This window comes from Haemorhous mexicanus, chromosome 6, assembly GCF_027477595.1.
Source record: "Haemorhous mexicanus isolate bHaeMex1 chromosome 6, bHaeMex1.pri, whole genome shotgun sequence".
NCBI classification, from domain to species: Eukaryota; Metazoa; Chordata; class Aves; order Passeriformes; family Fringillidae; genus Haemorhous; species Haemorhous mexicanus.
The window spans coordinates 41,355,733-41,377,265 of record NC_082346.1 but is presented as its reverse complement, the minus strand read 5'-3'; the positions used below and the strand labels follow the sequence as shown (position 1 = coordinate 41,377,265).

The following is a 21,533-nucleotide window of genomic DNA, read 5'->3' as shown; positions in this document are numbered from 1 at the left end:
CATCGCCCAGCCGCCCTCCCAGTGGCCAGGGGAGATGACGGACAGCGCGGCGGCGGCGGCCCTTCCGCTCCGCGCAGCGCGCTCGGCACCTGGGCCCGCCGCGCCGGGACGGCGGCTCCGCACCTGCGGCGGTGAGTTGCGCGGGAAGCGCCGCCGGCGTCGGGGCCGTGCTGAGCGGGGCCGGCGCCGTGGCAGGGCACTGCTCGGCCGGCGGAGGTCGGGGCCTTGGCAGGCAGCTCCGCGGGGCCGGGGCACGGTCGGCGGGCAACGCAGCGCCGCCTTTTCTGGCCCATTTCCCGGACTAAGCAGCCGGAGAGGGGGCTTCGAGCCTGGCAGAGCGGTTCCCCCTTTTCCCGAATGAAGCAGAGCCATGTCTTGACACACACACGGTTTGCCCGCGTTGAGTTTGCGGACCGCGAGAGAAGTTCTTCGTGGGTTTGATCGCTTCGTTCTAATAAAGCACCTTTTCGCTAACGAATGTTTCGCGGGCGGTGTACGAGAAGACCGAGAGCGATGAGAATTGCGTCATTTTTGGTGAAAATCACCAACCGGTCAGGAAACGAGCTGCAATTTCCCTCGCCTTGGGAGGAGACGGGACGGGGCTTGTAGCGCCTGGCACTGGGATGCTGCGTTCTCTAGCCACCGCACACCGGCACCGGGATGCTGGCCCTCGCTGCCCAGCTGAGACCGGCCCCGGTTTTGTTTTCATCCCCACGCTAATACTGCACAACGCTTAACCGTAAAATGTCAATGCTTCGCAGCTGACTTCAGCTTTATAAAAAGCAGTGATACGTATTAGCAATCAAAAGAAAAATCAGACAAAGCTGGTAGGAATTAAAGATTGTGTGGGTCACGGCCTGTATGTGGAAGAAATATTTGGTTTGGCTGTGTACGGATCCTGAGCTGATCTTGTGTGTGTGCGTCTTGTCCCCTACGTTACATCGTGTTGCACAAGAGATCATAGGCTCTCCGCTTCAGCTAAGGATTTGTCTTGGGTTTGGGTTTTGTGGTTTGTTTTTTTGGGTTTTTTTTTTTTTTCTGTATTAATCTGAGATTCTTCTTTGTCTTTTTTTTTTTTTAATAGAGTCTCAAAGGTACAGACTCTGTAAATTAAATAAAACGTGAAAAGAAATAAGGCGGTGATCCTAGTGCACAAAACATCACCAAGTAAACCACAAAATTTCTGTCGCTGCTGTGCATAAACTTTGTCTCGATATTATTTTAATTAAAATGTAAGATATTTTTAGGAAAAAAAAAAAGAGTAATATTTCAGATCCTGCACATATCGCAATGAACATTCCTAACTGTGAATAAATAAGATGTTGCAGGAGATCTCTCAGAAATTAGCGGCATGTTGTAAACGTTTTGTGGTGAAAAGAAGGTGATCATGGCTCTTTTACAGGTACGTCCTTTTGATCGAAATATCGGCGGATACTTGTTTTCTCCACAGGGATTAAAAAAAAAAAAAACAACCCAACAATGACAACAAAAAAATATACTACCAAAAAAACATCAATAAAACCAAACCCAAACCAAAAAAACCCTAACAAAACCAAACCACCACAGCAGGAACTTTTCTATGGCAGTTTTGTGGTTACTTCAAAAGTACGAGTTGCCCTTTCAGAATATCGCACCTGTAAATTGTGGTGCTTCTTCAACCTAGGTAGAATTATCTCTGAAAAGGGGAGCACGCTTCGCAGCCACTATCCGAAAACGCTGGCACTTTGCGCAGGCAGTAGTACTAGCAGGCGTTTGCTGAAGCCAGAACCCCTTTCTGTGTTGTGAACTGATCTCCTTTGGCTCTTTTTAAGGCAGAAGGCATTGAACTAGTGGGACCCGGATCCAGCCTTAATTAAGTTATTTCTGTAATTAAACAATGAGAGGGGGTGGGAGTCCGTAAAACTTCCGATCCGTTTTTACTGGGTATTTCTTGTGGAAGCGGAGTTTCTTGCCGGGATCCCCGACAAAGCTGCTTGCCCTACAGCGTGTCTCCCCAGCCCGACGGGGCCTGAGCTGCCCGCCGCCCCGGCCACCCTGAACACGCGGGACTCCCGTTGCTTTAGCGCGGTCCAGTGCTGTGTGGCCGGGGAGCATCTCCGGACGCACGGGTGGTGTAAGCCCGACCCCGCCGCTCCTGGACCCGCTCGGCGCCTCTAAAGCTCCCTCAGGGTTGCTGGGATGCTCGGGCGTGACCCTGCGCTGCTCTCCCACGCTGCCCGGGAAGCTTCTCTTCCCATATGTGTCTATTGTGTTCACAGTTGGTCCTTCTCTTCCCCCTCCGCCGTGTCCTCCAACCTGTCTGTTCCCCCTCCTTCCCTCTCCCACCCCTCTACCCTCGAGCCCGCCTCTGATCTCCTGGATATTTTGTTTCTTTCCCTTTCTCAATGTGTGTTCCTGATGTGGTCCTGTCGGAAAAGCTCGTTTACTCTGCTCGGGTCTCTAGTGGTTTAAGGATAATGTTTATCAGAAGTGAACGTGCTCAACTTGTTTCCATTCAACTGCTGAGTGTGGGCTGAAATACCAAAGGTCAGATCTACAGTGAGTCGGTAGAGGGCAGGGGGAGACGAGAGGAATATGAAAACATAATATACAACAGACTGTTGATCGCTTCTGACCTGCCTGGCAAAAAGATTATTTTTTTTCAGGTAGGAAATCATTGTAGAATCGGAGGGGAAAGGCAGCAGGGAGGGGAGGGCGGGGGGCGCGGGGTCGGGGCTTTTCTAACAGGGGAAGGGCACGCGTGCCCGGGCAGGGGGCTCGCCCTGAGAAGCCGGCGGCTGCCCCGGCACGCACCCGAGCCCTCACTGCTGGGTCCCCCGGCCTGACAAAGCAAAACGGGGGGGAAGCTGCGAGAGACCCGGGCCAGTGCCAGACAGGAGCCGGGCTTGCCCTCCCATTCCTTTCCCTCCGTGCCGAGAGAGTGCCTGAGCGGTGCCGTCACGCACAGCGAGGCCGGAGCCGCGGGTCCCGGCAGCTGGTGTCTCTCGGGAGTCGCTGCCCTTGTTTGCCTTCTCCCGACACTGCTGCGTCGCAGAGGGGATCCAGGGGAGCACCCCTTCCTCTCCTTCCCTCAAACTCTGCTCCCTCTCCCTCTCTCCTCCACAAAACAGACTCGGCGTGAGCTGCCCCCTGCAAATCGCGTGTACGGCTGCAGCAGCCCCGGTGCGCGGCCAGTACCGGCGAGGCGGCGGCCGGCCGTCCCTGGCTGCCCCCGCCCATGAAGGCATTCTCCGGCGCTTTCCGGGGCCGCGCAGGCCTCCAGACAGAGCCCAACTCCCGCAGCTGATAGCAGAGTCCCGACGCTGAGGTTTTCCAGCGCTCCGGCAGGGCTCCGCTGCGCCGCTGTGCTCACCTCGGCGTGTCCTACTCCTTCCTCTTAGAGACGCCTTCATGAGGCCTTGCTGTGCCTCGCTCTGCTCCCCAGATGCCTCCGCTCTCCCCTTGTAGGAAGCAACCAGACAAATCCAACGCGGCACACCCCCCCCCACCCCCCCAGCTCCTCTTTGAAGTTGTAGATTGTATTGATTTTTTTTTTTTTTTTAAGGGAGGAAGATCATCTCCTCACCTTCCTCGAGGGGAGTGGGCTACTGAGGGGCTATTAAGGCAGAAGGATGCCCACATGGTAACGTATCTTGTAAGCAGAAGGCCCCCAGATCCTTCCCAAAGAACATAGTTCCCCCGGTCGTGCATGCAGTCGGGCGGCCGTATTTCCCGAGCTGGCGTGGGGAAGGTCTGAGGGGTGGACGTGGCGCGGCGGCCGGAGGGACTGTCGCAGTTGCCCTGTCTTCCCCTCCCCCAGCTCCTGCCATGCTGCTCAAAGCCACGAAATCCTCCCCCGGAAGCGATGCAGACAGTTTGGTGGGCAAGGAGCACCTTGGTGCCGAAGCAGGGGTGAGGGGATAACGCGGTGTGGGTGTCGGAGGAGATTTTGGACTCCTCTGAAGGGCAGGTAGGGAAAAGCGGGCAGAGGCAGGTGGAAGGTTAATGACAACCCAGCGAGAACCTCGGGTTATGTCCGGAGGTGACCCATCCCTGAGGGAAGGTGATGTGTGAAATTGAGAGAGATGAGACTCACGGAGCTTTGAAACGGGGCTTTCATTTTGCACAGAGCTATTCCTACACGTAAGCGTATAAAATCCCACGGAATCTCCAGGGATCATTCACGTTTTCTGCGAGGAACCAAACGCAGGATGAAGGGGCCTCCACGCATCACTGGCTGCCATGTGCATTTCCTTATGCCACAAAATAGCTGAGCGCAGTAGGTTAGCGAGGGCAGCGTGCCTTAGCAGGCAGAGAGAGAGGGTGCGGGGCCGCTCGCCATCCTGGCTGACCTCGCCGCTCACGCTCCCCCTCCGAGCCTGCGAGCCTGAAAAATACCCGGCCTGACCCCCAGCTCTCAGGTCTGCGGACTCCCCCTCGTAGCCTGGGACAAGAGCACATGCACCGGCAAACGCTTGTGCGAAAGAGAAGGGGGATTTTCACAAGGCGACGTCCCTTCCAGCCGGCGCGCGGCTGCAGATGGGGACCGCTGCCCCCCAGCCGCTCCCCAGCCCCTTGGCGACTCCCGGCCCCTGCCCTTCTGCAGGGGCAGACCTTGTTTTCCACTTTACCCCTCTTGGGGGAAAAGGGCGTTTTGAAAATGATCCTGGCACAAGTTGCTGGTCTGTCGTTAGTAGATGGTGCGTTTCTTGTTACAGCCTGCTACCTTATTTTAGCTCGCTAAAAACCACCGGCTTATACATTTGTGTTTGCTTACACTGCCCACGTTCATTTACTTGTGATTTTTACCCAAATTTAATTAACGTAGTACTCAAACATGCACGGAAATACACGCAACAACTCACACAAGCTGGCAGGTAGAGAGGGAACTGTGTTGTGTGAGAGTGCGTGATTTCAATGTTAAGAAATCATTTCAACGTCAGGGTCAAGACGGAGAATGGAAATATAACAGGATGAAATTTTGTTTAACAAAGTTTCATCAGATACAAACGAGCCATGTCTGGACATTCCTTGCATATTTATGAAGTAATGATGGGCAAAATACAATCGGATCTTGGAGTCACTTCGGTTTTCACAGACCCAAAATCTGAAGAAAACTAAATATAGCAAGAAATAGAGACACAAGGCATTTACGTGTCCTGCTTTTGGGATAAGGATGCAACCTCTTGCAAAGCTCTCCTCCCTGGCGTGCAGAAGCAGGGAAGCTCAGCTTCAGTGGTCAGAAATGCCCACTCGGTGTCGGGCTGTGTTGGGGGTTGGGCCGGAGCCCCCCGCTCCTTCTCGAGCAGCTTCTCCCGCCGCCCGGAGCCGGCTGGTTCACGGCTGGTTTCCCGGCTCGTTCCCTGCTGGTTTCCCGGCTGGCTGGTTCCCTGGTCCGGCCGGGGCTCTCAGTCCCTACAACACCGCGGGGAGCGGTCCCCCGGCCTGATGGGAGAAAGGCAGGGTCTGTAGAAACTCGGAGAGTGGCTACGGGCATTTGACCCATTCTCAAGAGAAAGGAGGAGACGGACAGACCCGGTTACACCGTCGGGGTTAAGCCCGCCGTCTCGGGTCCGTATAGACCCTCTGCAGTGAAGGCATGGGCGTTCACTTCCCCGGAACACGCTGAAGGCGGATGAACAGGTGAAATGAATGCACAGTAGCGCTGAACGGGGAGAAAGACCAGGGGGTTAAGGACGTCCCCGCCGACCAAGTTTCCCCCGCAAACCCCTCCGCGCCTCCCGCCGCAGCCGAGACCCGGGGCTGTCCCGGTTCCTTTCCCCGGCGTGGAGAGTTCCATCTGATCTATGGTATCGGTGCGACTGTCATATTCCTTTCACCCTCTCTTGAATATTCAGATCGAGGTCTGGAGGGTTAGGTGGTGTGTCTTAATGATGTGTTAGCTGCTTGGACAGATTTAATAACTTTGCCGCCAATCGTACTTAGCAACCCTTCTGGAAACCAGACAGTGTCTCATTAGGGCTTTCCTGGTGCAAGCATTTGACTTGAATGAGCCGTGTTGAGTTAACTTCTATTTGCACTAGGATTTGCTTAATGACATATAGGGGAATAGACAATTCTCGTGGTCTCGGACCAGACCATTAAGCAATAGAGGGCTAGATTTTAAAAGCATATTTTGTTCTAATAAAGAAATCGGGTTTTCATTTGTCACATGTTACATGAATTTAGAGTAAATAAAAACGATAACTCTATTGTTCTGCCTTAAATTATAGGAACCAATTGGGAATTCCTAGGCAATTTTCTCCGTTTCTGCCTCCGCTTCTACAGCATCTAGTACCAGTGCCACCTACAGGAATAATTGCATTTTCGAGCTGCTTTCAAGTAACCAAAATTCCGCGTTTGAGAGTCCTGGTAGCTCTGTCGTCTTCCTGGACGCACAGCAGCAAGTCTGACTTCGAAAGGCGCTGTTTTTCTTCGTGGCTTTCGTTTGAGATCACGGACTGATGCAGGTTCGCTCCACTGTACCACGGCAGTGGGAGTGACAGAGCCCTTCCCGCCGGACCCCGGGAGACCCAGCCGGCAAAGGTGAGGGGCAGCACCGTCTGCTTACACCAGGAAGCGTTTCGGGTGTCGCTGGTGATGTCCCGATCGGTGCCTGGGACGGGGCCAGGCAGAGCGTGGGCCGCCGGCCGCCAGCTCCCACTTGCGCCGACAGAGCCCAGCACACCTAAGGATACGGGGAGTTTAGGGGCTCTCCTGCACGGCGGCTTAAGTCAATGCCGGTTTATCTCCTGGCTGTGCTGCTGCGAAAGGCAGCTGTGAGCCAAGCGCGGCTCTGGGGACCTCCCCTGTACACTTCGCTAGACGATTTATAATGACGAATGTCTTACAGTGGAAGAATAGTGATCCCCTCCCTCGTCTCTTTGGCGAAGGAGGCCTTGGCTGCCGGGAAGGTTCTCCTTCGCTGCGGCCGTGCAGTCCCACGGAGCGAGGCCGAAGGGGTTCGGGGAGCTGGGGAAAGGGACGGCGAGCACGGGCACGGAGCGGGCTCTGAGGGGAGGAAGTTTTCTTGTTTGAATCTGTGTTCACTAATCCTTTCCCACGGTTAACCCGACCCCCTAAATATTTGCTTTTGGGACCTAAGGCCGGTGACGATCCTTCCTGACCAGGCTCGGAAGCGCATCTTTTCTTTTTCTCAGTTCTTTATCTTTAAAGGTTTCCAGTTCCTACAGCTTTGCTTGTGCAAAAACACTTTATCCAAATATGTGTACACAGATACCTTCATCCTATGCATTAGGCTCATTGATGCCCTGTTGCTCTGGTCCTCCGAGATGACCTGGGGTTCTTCTGCAGGTGGGAACATCTGTGTCATGCAGCACACAGAACACAGATGTCCATCTGGGTGAAAACGGGCTGCGTTTTCCTTCAAATCCGCGTCTTCCCCTGCAAAACATAGTCACAAAACACCGAGGTGTTGCGGTTTTTTTTTCCCTGATAGAGTAGGGAAGAGAGAGAAGAGAAGAGAAGAGAAGAGAAGAGAAGAGAAGAGAAGAGAAGAGAAGAGAAGAGAAGAGAAGAGAAGAGAAGAGAAGAGAAGAGAAGAGAAGAGAAGAGAAGAGAAGAGAAGAGAAGAGAAGAGAAGAGAAGAGAAGAGAAGAGAAGAGAAGAGAAGAGAAGAGAAGAGAAGAGAAACAGAAACTAGCTTTTTGGTCTATGCTGAAAGGTTTGTGGCCACTTTAATGTTTTACTGCGTGTAGAAAACTCATTACCGCCCTGAGGGTTTTCTTTCGTAGAGATAATAAAAACGGGAACAACCTCCGCGCACACACCCCGCCGCCAACAACAACAACAAAAAGATATGAGAAAAGAGAGTCAAGCTATCCTTACTCCCTGTCCCATCCCCTCCTGCCTTGCGTAGCTCCTGGGGGGCTTCAGCATCGACCCCAGAGGTATCGCATTATTGATGCCCGTGAAAACAAATTACTTGCGACATGAAAAAGCAAAGCGGTAACCGGGCGCGGAATTCACTATCTGTTGCAGAGTTGCATAAAGTAAACGAAAGTTTCTTCCTCTCCGGCTCAAAGGTTTTGCGATGAAGCTCAGTAGGTTTTTTTACACGGCGGATCCGGGGTCGAGCTCTACCCGCTTACACCACGAGTGGAAATGAATTGTTATCCCACCACCACTGGTGCAAACCACGCAAGTGCCATATTGCAGTAATCCCCAGCAGCCCGCGCCGCCGCTCCTCCGCCAGAAGCCCCCCGGCGGCACAGCCCGGGGGCGGGAGGGTCCGGCAGGCCGGCGGGACGAGCCAGAACAGCCCGCGGCGGTCGAACAGCCGCTGAGCCCGGGCTAGCCGCGCGAGAGGGCCGGTTTTCACTGCCTAGGTTTCGTTTGCAAAACGGTTCTCTTCTGCAGCTGCAGGGAAATACGAAGAGGGTATTAGTAAATACTAATACACCTCACCAAGCTCATTTGCAAAGTTGAGGCGCCGCAATATTTAATGCAGAATACTGCTGGAAATACTTTTGTTTTTCCTTTGGAGAAGAGCGCTGTTGCGAGATTGTTGCCCCTCGCCTGCATAAACGGGACTCGCCTTCCGGGAAGGGCAGATGCCCTTCGGCGAGGAGGAGTTTTTTCCCCCTCGGGATTCTGGCAGAGTCAGAAAGTGATATTTCAGAGCGACTTCTCCAAGAATTTTCTGCCAAATGCAGCGATAACGAGTAACCCAGGGACGATGCGGCGCCAGTGGCGCTGCTGAGGGGCATTTCGGCTTCCCCGCTGCGCTCTGACTCTGCCCGCATACCCCTTTTCCTGCACACGCTGATGTCCTTGTCCCAGGGGCGGGAGGCGTCTGACAAGGGTATCTCCCTGCAGGGACCTCCATCCAGCCCCGAGGGATGAGGAGGACGGGCCGCCCGCAGCCAGCAACCCGGGACGTCGGGTCGATCTCTTGTCCCCTCCTGCAGCCGTTCCAAACCCAAATCCCGTCTACCGCCCAGGAAAAAGGCGCAGCAGGACCAGGGCCTGGGCTGCAGAAGCGCCCCGCTCCTGGCAACTGAGTCCCGATGGGAGGAATTCCCAGTCTGGAGGGCCGGATACGGCCTTTACTCTCCGTGTGTTGTCCCGAAAAGGGTTCTTTCACCCGGTGTGCGAGAAGCTGATCCACGCACACTGCTCTGGGATTGCTTTCAGCCGTGAAGCCGGAGGGAGGAAGGTGAGGGGATTTTGCTGTGCGCAGCACTGTGCTGAGCGCCGAAGCAGAGCCTCAGCAGCTATGGGAGCCTCCACGCTCCACGGGGGCTGCTCGCTCTCAGCCGCGGCTCAGGCTCCACTGGAGGTCCCAGTGCCACCGACTTGGCCCTGGCACAGGCTCCATGTCACAGGCCCTGCTGCTGACCACCTGCCCCTGACAGTGCCCTAGTCTTACTAGTGTTTCTTTTGACAATTTTCCTCCTCACCAGGGATGAGATTTGAAATATCCCCGTGTGGGACGTTTGTCTTCAGGCGTTTTAGTTCATCTCTAGCACCTAATAAAGCAGAAAGTGTTCAGCAACAGGGGAGGGTTACATAAGGGCTGTGGGAAGCATGGCCTTTTCCTGCTGCTTGTAGGAGACCTATACACTTGTGACCTAAATGCTTGTAGGAGATGTATGTGATTTTGAAAAGGGTGATACCAAAGCTTCCGGAGAAAGCTTGCTGGCAAGAGTTCCAAGAATAACTGCTGCAGAGGACCCCATGTGGCTCTGCTGGGGATGCTGCATGGTGACTTTCCACAGCCCTGGACCAGGCTTCTCTCCATGGTAAACTTGATGTTTACCCTATATCAGGGGAATCACAAGTGTCCTCGGCAGGAGGCCGAGCTGGAAGCCCCCCCCCCCGCCCCAGGCCTGTGAGACATCTACCAAATTTCTCTTGGCTTCCCGATCGAGACCTGGAAGCAGTACCTAACCCGGGCGAGTGACCCTTTAGCTGCAAAGACCTGCTGCTGGTCACTTTGCAGGGGCAGCGTGGAGTGGCCGAGGTGGGGCTTGGGTGCAGATTCATTGATTACCATACCTTTGAACTCAACAACCGGCTCAGCAGTTTGGGAAATTCATCTCAGCTTCATTGTCAAAACGTGCAGATCTTTGTCTGACATCTCTCTTACTTCATCCAGAGTTCTGTGAACAGCCTCTTAATCTCTGGATATCACGGTATGAACCACATGGTTGCTATCTCCTTCTTCACATATATACAAACACCCTCCACTTATAGTAAGATAAAGTGTCACTTAGGGGAAAAAAACAAACATCCAGTTGTTCTGCACACCTGAAGGGTTTGTTTGTTCTTCCTATGCACATAATTTAGGATAAAGGTGGGGGCTTCCATATGATTTGAATAAAGTACCCTTTCTACCTTGTAGTTTTTAACCTATACCTTCCACTAGTAAATTGTGACTATCAAAAAAAATTATTTACATATTATAAATCCCACTCCTGCTAAATATAGTTGCAAAACCAAATAATTGCAATGTTGTGAATGGAAAAATTAATTTAAAATAAGAAAATAACTGCAGTTGCATTATTAATGCATTGGTGTTGCAAATTTACAATCATTTTGTATTTGCACTGTTACAGCAATGTAGAAAGTACAAAAAATGCTATCAAGACCAGCTTCCTATACTAATAACAGTACAACTTTCTTTTTAAAAATTGTGGATATTTTCTTCAGTTTAAAATTTCTCTGCCTATTACCTTCAGTATTTCTATGCCTACATGCATAAAATACAGTTTCTCATTTGCAAACAAATCTGAACGTTCTCTTCAGAGAAAAAAACCTGTGAAAAGGATAGAATTAAATTGAGAATATATAATTTAAATTATAAAAATTAATTTTAGCTTGTCTTTCAGGAAAGTTTTTTTTTAAAAAGTCAGATTTAGTTTTTGTGCTCGTACAGCCCGGTTTGTGCTTTCTTTGAATGTACAGGTGCACATTGAATTTCGTATTCTTTAGGCGTATGTATCTGGTTATAGATATGCAAGTGCCCACTCGTTGGGTTAAGGGACAGGTGTTAGGCTGTCAGGACGTGCGAATTCGTTGGCAGTGGGGAAAGGAATTTACAGGCTCTGGGCTCTGTACTTGTGGATCGGCGTGGAAAGGCAGAGCGCAGGGAGTGAATGACGTTTGCTCCAAGGGCCCGGCTGTGTGCTAATGTCGGACTCCCGCCGTGACACTGAAGGACAGCACGGGCTCTTTCCCGCAAGAGCATCATTTTCCAACCTCCCCAGGTGACACCCCCCCAACGCCAGCTCAAGGCGACCACACGAAAACTGCGTGAGCCTGTCTCTCGTGCCCCGCTTTCACAGCGGCTCTTTGCCTCTCCCAGTCCCTCGGGACGCAGCCCTTGCTTTTTGCCACCCGCACCCGGAGGAAGAGGACGCAGTGAAGCAATACCGGCTGTGAACGGGGTAAAATCCGCCATCGCTCGGGGTTTTATCACTTCGGAGAAGCCAGCTCTTCGAAAGGAAAGCTGTACACTGGACAGCCTCACGTCGCGCACCCCATCCCTCACCTCCAGCTGGAGCACCCGTCGGAAAGAGGAGCAGCGGGGGTGAGGCATCGGTACCGTTCAGCTTTGACTCTACCCACATGGTGCCGGTGCTGCGCGTAGCTCGGCTCCGCGGGAGAGGAGACCCCTAGCCCCGGCTGCCGGGAAGCAGAGAGAGCCTCTGGGTCGAGAAATGGCCCCACTTTCTCTCCCGGCGGTAAGGACACCGGCGTGCGACAGCCCTTCCCCATTGCACTAGCCATAAATAATAGAGAGAGAGTTGTGTGTTTAAACACACGTGTATATGTGTGGGTGTTTCCAGCATTAGATGTGTTTTACACGAACCGGGACGGTTTTCTGAGAGCCCGATGTGATTCCTTTCCCGGGAAATCTACCGAAACAACCTGAGCAGCATTTGCCCCGGCTCCCGAACTGATGCTCCCCGACTGTGCGCTTAAACGCAACGTGTTTTTTCCTGTTCGTTTATTTTGCTCTTGGTGTGCTTTTGGACTCTCTAAATAAGCTGCTGGTAATATCCCTAAATCCCTTCTGGCGTCAGTAGCAAACGTAGCAAACGCAGGCACTTCTGCCTGTTTTTTCCATCTCTCTTTGAATTTTTGAGGTGGATGGGAAAGGGATGGGGGTACGATAATGTAGACAGAGAGGAAGAGAGAAACATATTTTTTTTGAGTCTGGAGAGCGACACTTCTCCCGGCAAGAGCCTGTAGTCCTGCAGGAGTGGGCGGTGGCTGCCGGGCCCGGCTGGGGGAGCCCTCTCCGCTCCGCACCGCGGCGGGCGCAGCCCCCGCCGGCTGCAGGGGCAACTCCGCTCCGCCGGTTTACCAAGGTGTTGCATGCCTGGAGAGGCTATTGTGCTTATTCTAGGATATTTCTACACATTGAACGGTATGAAAACGTGGTCTGCGGGAGAAATGGCTCTGCCCGCACCCGCGATCTTCGGGGCAGTCTGAATTTGCAGGAAGGGGATGCATGTACATCTTTGTTCCTTAGGGAAATTTAATTTTATTCTCTTGCTAGGCTGATATTGGGAAATATTAGAGGTTTGTACCAATACTTGTCCCTTCCTGTTTATCAGAGATCTCTCTGGGAGCAGCCACCACTCTCCAAAACGTCCCGTGTGTGCCTCTGACACAGGGGACCCCAGAAGGGGCACAGGGTTGGACCTCGATGCCCCCTGGCCATCCTGGACTGGAGGTGCGACCCCCAGCTGCCGTGCGGTTTTTTCACAGGTCTTGGGAAAGCACCTCTAGGTGAAAAGGAAACCGGCAATGGAAGCACCCTCTCTAGGCATTGGATTACGGTCAGTGCGCCTGCCCCATCCAAACCATGATGCTGCAAGCCTTTAGCCCACCAGGCAGTCTCTGGGTCTCGCCCAGAGCTGGGACAAAGGGTGATCCCATTGTCTAGAGGTGGCTGCAGCAGCACAGGTTCCCTACAGCTCCCGCAGCCACAGCTCTCACGTTCCCTCTTCTGTCTGCCAGCCATCCTCTTAAAGTGCGGCTTCTTATTCAAAATAGAGAAGCATCTCGGTAGCTGCTCTCAGATTGCTCTGAGCTGTGGTAGTAATAACCCTTGCTTGGTGAATAGCTTGGTGAATGCAGATTAATTTACCAAGCTATTCATCAAGCATGACCTTTGCTTGGTGAACAGCTTGGTAAATTAATCTGCATCATTTGGGATGGGCAATTGCAGTAACGGAGAATGAGACTGCCTTTCTGGTGGGTCATGGCAAGGCCGCAGGCACTGTAATGCAGAAAGTATTCCTGTACCAGAGGGTTCTTTCTCCTGTCCTGTCTCCCCTCTGACCATGGAGGTAGTACTGGGCTAAGGGCATTGTTTATAACTCCCTTATATGCTGGAGTCAACCACACAATATTTGAGAATAACTAGTAAGTTGTTAAAGGCAGATTCAAGTCTTATTCATCTGGCTTATGGTGCCATCTGCTTGAAAGAAGGCAAATACTGTGCTGATAGTGGTGGTGATGATTCCCTTATTTGCTGTAACACAAGACCAAAGGAAACAAGATCAATACATTCCCAGGGAGCAGGTTAGCTCTTGCTGACAGCAGGTTTCTCTTTTTTCCTTCTTCCCTCTGACAGTCCAGGATTATAGTTTTAACTTTCTGATTTCCCTCTTTCTCTGGTATCGATATTGCACTTGAATGAGGTCACTTACAACCAAACAAGGGCTTCTCTGCTAATAGTCTCTGTCCTTGAAGCCCATTTTTACTTTACCAGCACTTCAATACTGTGGATGTCCTGTAGCCCTTCCTGAGACCCAGTGAGTTGCCTTGTGAAACACGTAAGAAATCTCTGGTTTTTTCTAATCTTTCTTCAGGTCATATTTGTCTCCCTGCAAAGATGCAAGCCTGAAAACCTTTCCACTGATCCCTGGGGCAGCAGTCCCTTCACGTTGATCACAGTGCATGGAAAGAAGTCCTCTCAGACAAGCTAGTGTGGTAAAGCCACCAAGGTGATGCCCAGCTGTGGGCAGAAGGCAGCCTTCCCTGCACTGCCAAGTGAGTGTAGAAGCTGTCTGGCATTGGCATGCCTGGCATTTCATGCATGGTGCCTAACACTAGCACAGTCAAGCCCAGGTTTCCAGGTATGTTCTTTCTGGCTTATTTCTACCATCATGTACCAGAGCAAGTAGTATCTTATCAGTGAATTTCACTCAGTCTTAGTCAGGGAGATGGAATTCGTCCTACAACAGCAACAACAGCTTTTTACCTGCATCCTTTTCAACACAACATGGCCTTCCTACCACAATAACAAATAGAAGCTTCCAGAAAGCAGCAGCAAGTTCAGAGAGATCTGGCTCCTCACCAGTTTGGGTTTTACCAGGTGATATTTGCTTTAAGACCTTGAGCTATAAAATATCCATGCTAGTATTGAACTTCTGGAAAGATATAAACCTTTCAGTGCAATGGAGAACTAAACACTTTTAAATATACTTATGTAATGGATATCAGTACTGCTTCTAACACGAATTTACCTAGTTTTTGCTTTCAGAGACCAAAGATTAAAATGACTTCATCTTCTAGACAAGTCCCTATATTTGGTAGCAGGAATGGATTACAATCTCTCCCACTCCTCCTGCTATCACCCTTCCTTCTGTTCCTGCACCTAAATCTGGATGTGTATGGCCATTGAGGGAGAGGTTTTGTGCCTACTAGCAGCTACAATACTTGTGTGAGTACTTCAGCCTGGTGCATGGTGATCAAGTCAGGCTGTAGGTTAACAGCTGAATAACTGGGCACAGCACCTCAGTACCAGCTTGCTCTGTGTGCAGTTACTGATCTCAGGTATTTCTGGAATACTTTTCTGATTTTTTATTCTCTTTCATTTAAGTCACATCCAACTCCATATTGCAAGGTGCTGAGTAACAGCTTATGATCCCTATCAAGTAATGGCTCCAGGGTTTGTTTACCAACATCCACTGGAGACTCCAGCTTTTCTGTAGAAACAGAAACTGAGCCCAGGCTTATCCAGGTATCAAGCTGTCACATTCCTTGGGGCCTGTAGAGCAAACTGGCCTTTGTGAAGAATGTTTACCATGACTGTGAGGCAGCTGTGTTTAGAGAGTCATTTCAAGAAAGTCGAGAAATAACCAGTAGGATTTCTATAACAGATTTATACCTATTTGTAAGGGAAGAACAACTGTTCATCAATTGGAGCTTTGCATCCATCACAGGTAATACAGTGAAATAGCAGTGATGAGACTCAAAGTCACACAAGGATGCAGGGAAGTCCTCAGGGTCAACTCCAGCCCAGGTTTTAATTTATCAATTATTTCAGGATCTGTTCCTGAAGCATTAATAGATGATTGGTATAGTCCTGATCTCTGTGGCCCTGCAAAGTATTCCCTCCCAGTGGGAGTGACATTAGCTTCAGGTTTTTTACTGTGTGAGCATTGTACCTGCAGCCCTTTTGATTTTTTGCAGCTTCCAGCTAACTAGCTGTGGAAAGATATGCTGTCAGATTTATGATATAAGAGAGAGCTAGTCACAGAGGCTTCTCCCAGCTTCAGGACAGGACAAAATTTTGCTATAAACAGTATCCTGTTTGTAAGGAATTCTGCCCATTTTCTTCTAAACTGCAGCACCTTTCCATCCTGGATATCTCCTTTTCCATGCCCCCAAATACCTGTTGGAACCAAGCACAGCACATAATAAGCTTCCATGAGGAAGCTTATTAAGGATGTGCCTTGGAGGACAATTTTTTTTTTCCTTACAAATGCATTGTAGGAAAATGCCTCCTACAGACTTTGGGGTAATCTTTTAAAGCTTATATTAATCACCTCCTTTCAGAGGTGAAACTTTTTTCATCTCCTGTAATCAATTCAAGATTTTAAAATTTTCCAGATGAAAAATTGCAGAAATTTTAAGGTATGAATTCTTAATATTTCTACCAAATCCTTTGCTCGTTTCCTTCCATTTTAACATAATTGACAATGAAGATTCTTGTCTCACTATGACCTTATTTTCTATCTTTGCTGTTGACATATATTTATGACTAAAGCATGAAGTTATCATTACAGTAAAACTGGTAGAACTGCAAAAGTTATATTTACTACCCGAATGAAATATCCAAATATAATGATAAATAAATTAAATAACTCAGATAAAAGATTTATTTTCTCTGTATGAATGTAAAGTGCAATATTTTAGAAGCTGTAGGGCCAAGTTTTGCCTTACAATCCACCTGCTGTGTGTTCCAGAGAGGGTAGGAGCTACCAAAAAGTATGAAAGAGGATTTATACTGTATAACAGATGAAAACTGTCTGGTAAGCTCGAACTCTCACAGCTTATGTTTTCACCCCGAAGTTCCTTGAGACAGTTATTTGATTTATGATAGTCCAGTTGGTAGCTGGCAAACACTTACATGCAAAGAAGTCACAGAAGCCAGCAGCAGCCAAACACAGGCATCTGAAGGCAGAATTTTCTTTATGAAGTAAATCTGCAGATAATGCAATGGTACTCCCTTATCCCCTCCCACAATGTCCCAGCACCCCCCTGCTGCTCTATCCCTTAAGTAACTGCAGTTCAGGATGTGGTGGAAATAGTGGAAGGGAGGAAAATCAATCCACAACTGTTTCTGCAGGGTTTCACTAGGAGGAGCCATACGATGTGTAATGAACGTGCAGAGGTGTCTGCAATTCGTGTACATCCGAACTGCTCCCAGGGCAGCATTTCTGCTACTGCCATTTATCTTTGTGATAAATACTTTTCAAATCGATCAGAAGGTAAAATTGACACAAATTACTGGGATCCTTTGGTTTCTCTGTATGCTGTTTTTATAGACTTTATTCTGCCACCAAGAGGACAGTAACTCTAATTACCACATCACATACACACTTTATGTAGGACTGTAGCTTTTTTGTGAAATGTTTCTATATCTTCCTCTGTATTTAGTACAACTGTAAGCACAACTGGACACGATCCTACCTAATGATTCACCTGCAGTAGAAACAGTTATCAATAATAACATTATGGGGAGTCAAGAGCCGGAGGGTGACTTATCACCTGAGTTCCACAGTTCATCCCTAGGGAAAGTAAATTTAAGGTAACTGAAAATGGCACAGACTAACCCTATTCCAGGTTAGAAAACACAGGGGAAATAAAGAATGAATAATGAGGGGGACTGCCTTTGGAAGGGCATTCACCTTACTGTTACCACTGTGTTCCTTCAGGAAGCCCAAAAGTCCATGTGGGCACATCCATAGAGAAGACAGCGGCAGCTCAGCCTCCTGTTTTACCTCTTGGACTGCTGTGTCCCTCTGAGGTGAGTAATGCTGCATGGCTACTTCTAGGTGCAGGGGTAAAGGTCTGTAACACCTTCCCACTTCTGATTAGAGATTTTTCCTCAGGCAACACTAATCACTTTTCCCAGCCAGTAAGCTCCTGAAGGCTCGGGGCAGATGGGTGGCAGTACCATATGCAGGAAGCACAGCTGTCAGTGTCTCTAACCTGGCGAGGCACACGGCTTCCAGTGTCTGAGAGCCTCAAGGCATCTGCTACACTCTTCAGAGAGTGGAGGGAAACTCTGCTCTTGGAGTGATTCCCAGTGATGGTTAAGGAGCATTTGCTTGTGTGAGCTGGAACTGAATGAGTAGCTGACCCTAGGGAAGACCAATAGACATCAGCATCAGGAGCCCTTGCTGGGTCACCTTCACCAGCCATAAGAGACCTGGAAGGGCCAGTGAGTTACCCACCAGTGTTATTCTGCATTTTTTCTGTTACAGGAACCACAGGTGAACTGTTCAAAATCCCTCAAGTGTTTACTTCTCATTTCTGTACTGTATGAGGGGGTCCAGACTACATAAACATGGAAGAGAACAAAAAATAAATATCCTGTTTGCATATTTTCAGTGTACACAAAGGCATTAAGTTTCTTGCAAAATTAGAAAAAGCCAGAAATGTGATTCTTGGAGTAATTTTTTAGGAAATAAATTGCAGGTTTTTTTCAAAACTAGCATTTAAACATTCCCCTTACAGTGAATGCAGGCTGGGGGCTTAGATGTCTCCCTGCTTAAATCTACTGTATTATTTCTGTTTTCAGACAGACTCCATTGAGATCTCTGTGAAATGAATGATGTGACTTACCAGTATCGTACAAGCTGTTCCAAGAATATCAGCAAGGCACTGGAATATGGCAGGGGGACTGGAGACTTTCCTGAGAAGGTTTTACCCAGTGGTGGAAAATATATTTGTGTTATTACTTTAGCACAAGTGTCTTCTATAATGCTAAGGTTTGCTTTCAAATAAAACATAAATTGCACATCTGGTTAGAAGAAATAAATGCAATAGTGCTTCAAAGACTATCTGTCAGGCTTAAAAAGCAAAGAGAGGAGGATTTATTGGTGTTTTTATTATTAACATAAAAGCCTTGGGATCTCAAAATAGACTAGAGTTTTAGGTAAATATGGGTTCTATTTTCTTCTTTGTTCACCTTAACATTTTATTAGCATCAAGCTAAAAAAGGATCATCTGAATGTTAATATGTTTACTGTGTGCACATGGATGTTAGCCTAATCAATACACAGATGTAGAAGACTGTAGAGAAAAGTATGCACTACAAGTATATTCATCATCTTAAACATTTCAGACAGCATCTTCATTCTGGAGATATTATTTGTTTAAGAAAACCCACTCTTGTACTTTTCCAGTCTTTCAAGACTTTTGTGAAGCAGCAGTGGGCTGCTTCTGTGCAAAGACTTGGAATGGACATCCATTTGCAAATGAAAAAGCAATGAAGGTAGTTTCTAAAATAGATTATTTATAAAATTAAAATTTGAGGAAGCTTGGGTAAAAATAACATGGCCAAAACAGCAAATATTGGGCAGCTGGAGACATACACATTAGATTTCCTGCCTGAGCTGCTGGTGACTTCAGCCTCCTTTCCAGGAGAAAATTACCCTATCCAATGCTTCTTAAAGCCTCGCATGAGTCACTCCAAGGTGTTGGAGGGGGCTGTACAAATCCTGGTCCCCAATTTCTCCTAAAAATTGTCTGCAAGAGGTTCAGTTTTGCTGTGTCAGGACCAGGTTGAATCTGTCATAGGATTTAAATTAAATCCTTGGCAACCACTTTTCTGATTTTATAACAAAATCTGACCTATGTGTTAAAGTGAGGACATTGTTCTGCTGGGTTATTGCTTAATTACTAAATGAAGAAATATTAAGTACAAATTTAATGACTCATACAATATTTCCAAATGACATGTACTATAAAGTCCCATTTACATCTACCACACTGGTGTTTAACTCACTTTCCATTATTCCTGAGGCTATTAATGTCAGTAATTACAGCAGGTAATATGTCTAATATTGAGTGTATTGTGGGATAAAGCAATGTCGAGCTCCTGCAGTGTGTTTTATATTAAGTACAAAAAGCTTCTGATACAGTTAATGTAACTATAAATCTTAACTCAAATGCTTATATGTCTCGTTTATGACCTGAATAAACTCTGAGGCAGAAGCAGGGCAGCTGAACAGCCGCTCGCTGCCAAACCACATATTCAGCAGAATATGCACTTACAATATCCTTTTCATATTGAACAGTCACAGAAAGACAGAAAACAGGCCGAGTATTTTCTATAAATTAAGTTGGATTCTTTTCCAGAACACTGAGTTTAATGGTAAAAAAAATCCCTAAATACACACAAATCTTAAAATCACAAATATATAAATAGAATATAAAACTCAAAATAGTGTGGAGGATTTTTTTCCAGTGAAAATCCAGCCTGTGCTCATGATAAGAGCTGCTCCGCAGGTTTGGATGTGTTAAATATTGAACACCCTGCCACTTGGAGAATGCACATCGCTCTGCCCCTTTGGAGAGGCTGCTGGATTGGCCTGGGTGTGGAGCTGGCCAGAAATCACAGGCGCCTCTGGAAGAGCTGGCATTCACTGTCAGTGTGAGCTGCCAAAGGAAAACTGGGCTGTGAGGGCAAACCTTTGGAAGGAACCCTTTGGAAGGCTGTGCTGTAGGTGACTGATATGATTTGGTCTGACTTTGAGCTCACTTGGAACCACTGTTTCAAGCCTGAGCAAAAAACCTGAGCAGGAATAGTGTGTGCTGAGAACAAGTAAGCACCACTTAAAGTCCTGTCAGGGCTCCGACTTCCAATGTCAGCCCCCATGTGCTGTGGCACCCTTGTGTCCCCAAACATCAGCACACACCTGGTGAGGCTTCAGCCCAGGTGCCTGCAGTGTGAGGGTGGCTGTGGCATGGGAGCCTGCAGGATGAAGCAGGGAGGGAAATCATTTGATCCACAAAAAACAAGATTTAGGTGCAAGTTGCACTGGAGATCACAAAATTAGGATCAGAGAGAGATCAACTACCAGAAAGCAGAAGCCCTACTTCAATCAATTTTCACTGAAATAAATTCCTTTGGATGGGAAGTTCTCCTTAAAGACCTTTGGTACAGTATGACCCTTTAATATTAAGCATGTCAACATTTAAATTTATGATGCTATTTTTTGTAGAGCTATTTACAAGGGGAGTATTTCCCTCTGAATTTGTAATAAATCATGAAAAACATCTTTTCATTCCATTTCCCTTTAGAAAGAAATATTTGGTAGTTTAAAATATTTAATGTAGTGGAAAATCTAAAGGGAAAAATAAAGCATCAATAGACTATTTCAGCAGCAGAAACCATTCGGGACCTGCTTAACCACCTAAGCTCTTCTCCAAATTTATTTGGAAAGGGGCATATAAAGAGCTCATCACTTTCCATCTCCATTTTCATATGTGCAGCACATGCAATAGTTTAGCTGTGTACTCACACTCCGAGCTGATCATGATGGTGAGCTGAAGTAACTTGAGATCACCATTTCTTTCTCCTTATGACAGTTCTGGAACATTTGGTTGACTAATTACCTTGTTACTAGTCAGCTTTTTTTTTTAATATTTGACTTTATTTATGAAGGTACATGCACAAGAAGGGTAGGAGCCACACACACAAGTTACCATTTTAAACCAGAGGATTATTACACCACCATGCTTTCCCTGTGCTTGAGATAGGAAAACTACACAGGCAAGATAAAATTTACTCATGTCCAGTACTTCACCCTGTCCATTTCTCAGAACAGACCAAACCCAAAGACTGACACAAAGGTGTGACCAAGGTCTTCCTCAGTTAAGTGCAAATCTTCCACTGATTTAAAGGGTTGATGCTCTAAACTTTAAAGCATGGAGATTATGAAGCATAAGGTCCATAGTATGGGCTGTGTCTGTATCAGTGTATTTGTGCAGATATATACATAAATATATAATATATACATATTTACTTACCTCTTGTGTTGAAGATAAAAGTTTTTTGCTGTACCCAAACACTAACACATTACTTTTAAGAGCTGAACCCCATAAGCAGCAGCATGTAATTTCTCCTCATACCCTTATTTCTATTTATTTTCACCAGTGCCTGACTTGGCAGAGCCTTGAATTTTTCAGAGCTCATAAAGAAATCCAGGCAGTGACCCTACCTCTCAGGCCTCTAGTGCAGACCCCTGCTGAAATCCTGGTGAAAAGCTGAAGAC

The 21,533-nt window shown here is 48.1% G+C and overlaps 1 long non-coding RNA gene across 2 annotated transcripts; it reads left to right on the top strand.

Annotated features, from left to right (window-relative positions):
* The first annotated feature begins 8 nt into the window (after window positions 1-8).
* Window positions 9-21,287, top strand: LOC132329158 (uncharacterized). 2 transcript variants are annotated; one of them, XR_009486978.1, is made up of 5 exons: window positions 33-131; window positions 6,213-6,525; window positions 13,830-14,096; window positions 17,184-17,275; window positions 18,053-21,287. It is a non-coding gene; the product is annotated as an uncharacterized LOC132329158 (long non-coding RNA). The 2 variants fall into 2 exon arrangements; XR_009486979.1 differs by lacking the exon at window positions 6,213-6,525 and having other exon boundaries at window positions 9-131.
* The last annotated feature ends 246 nt before the right edge of the window (window positions 21,288-21,533 follow it).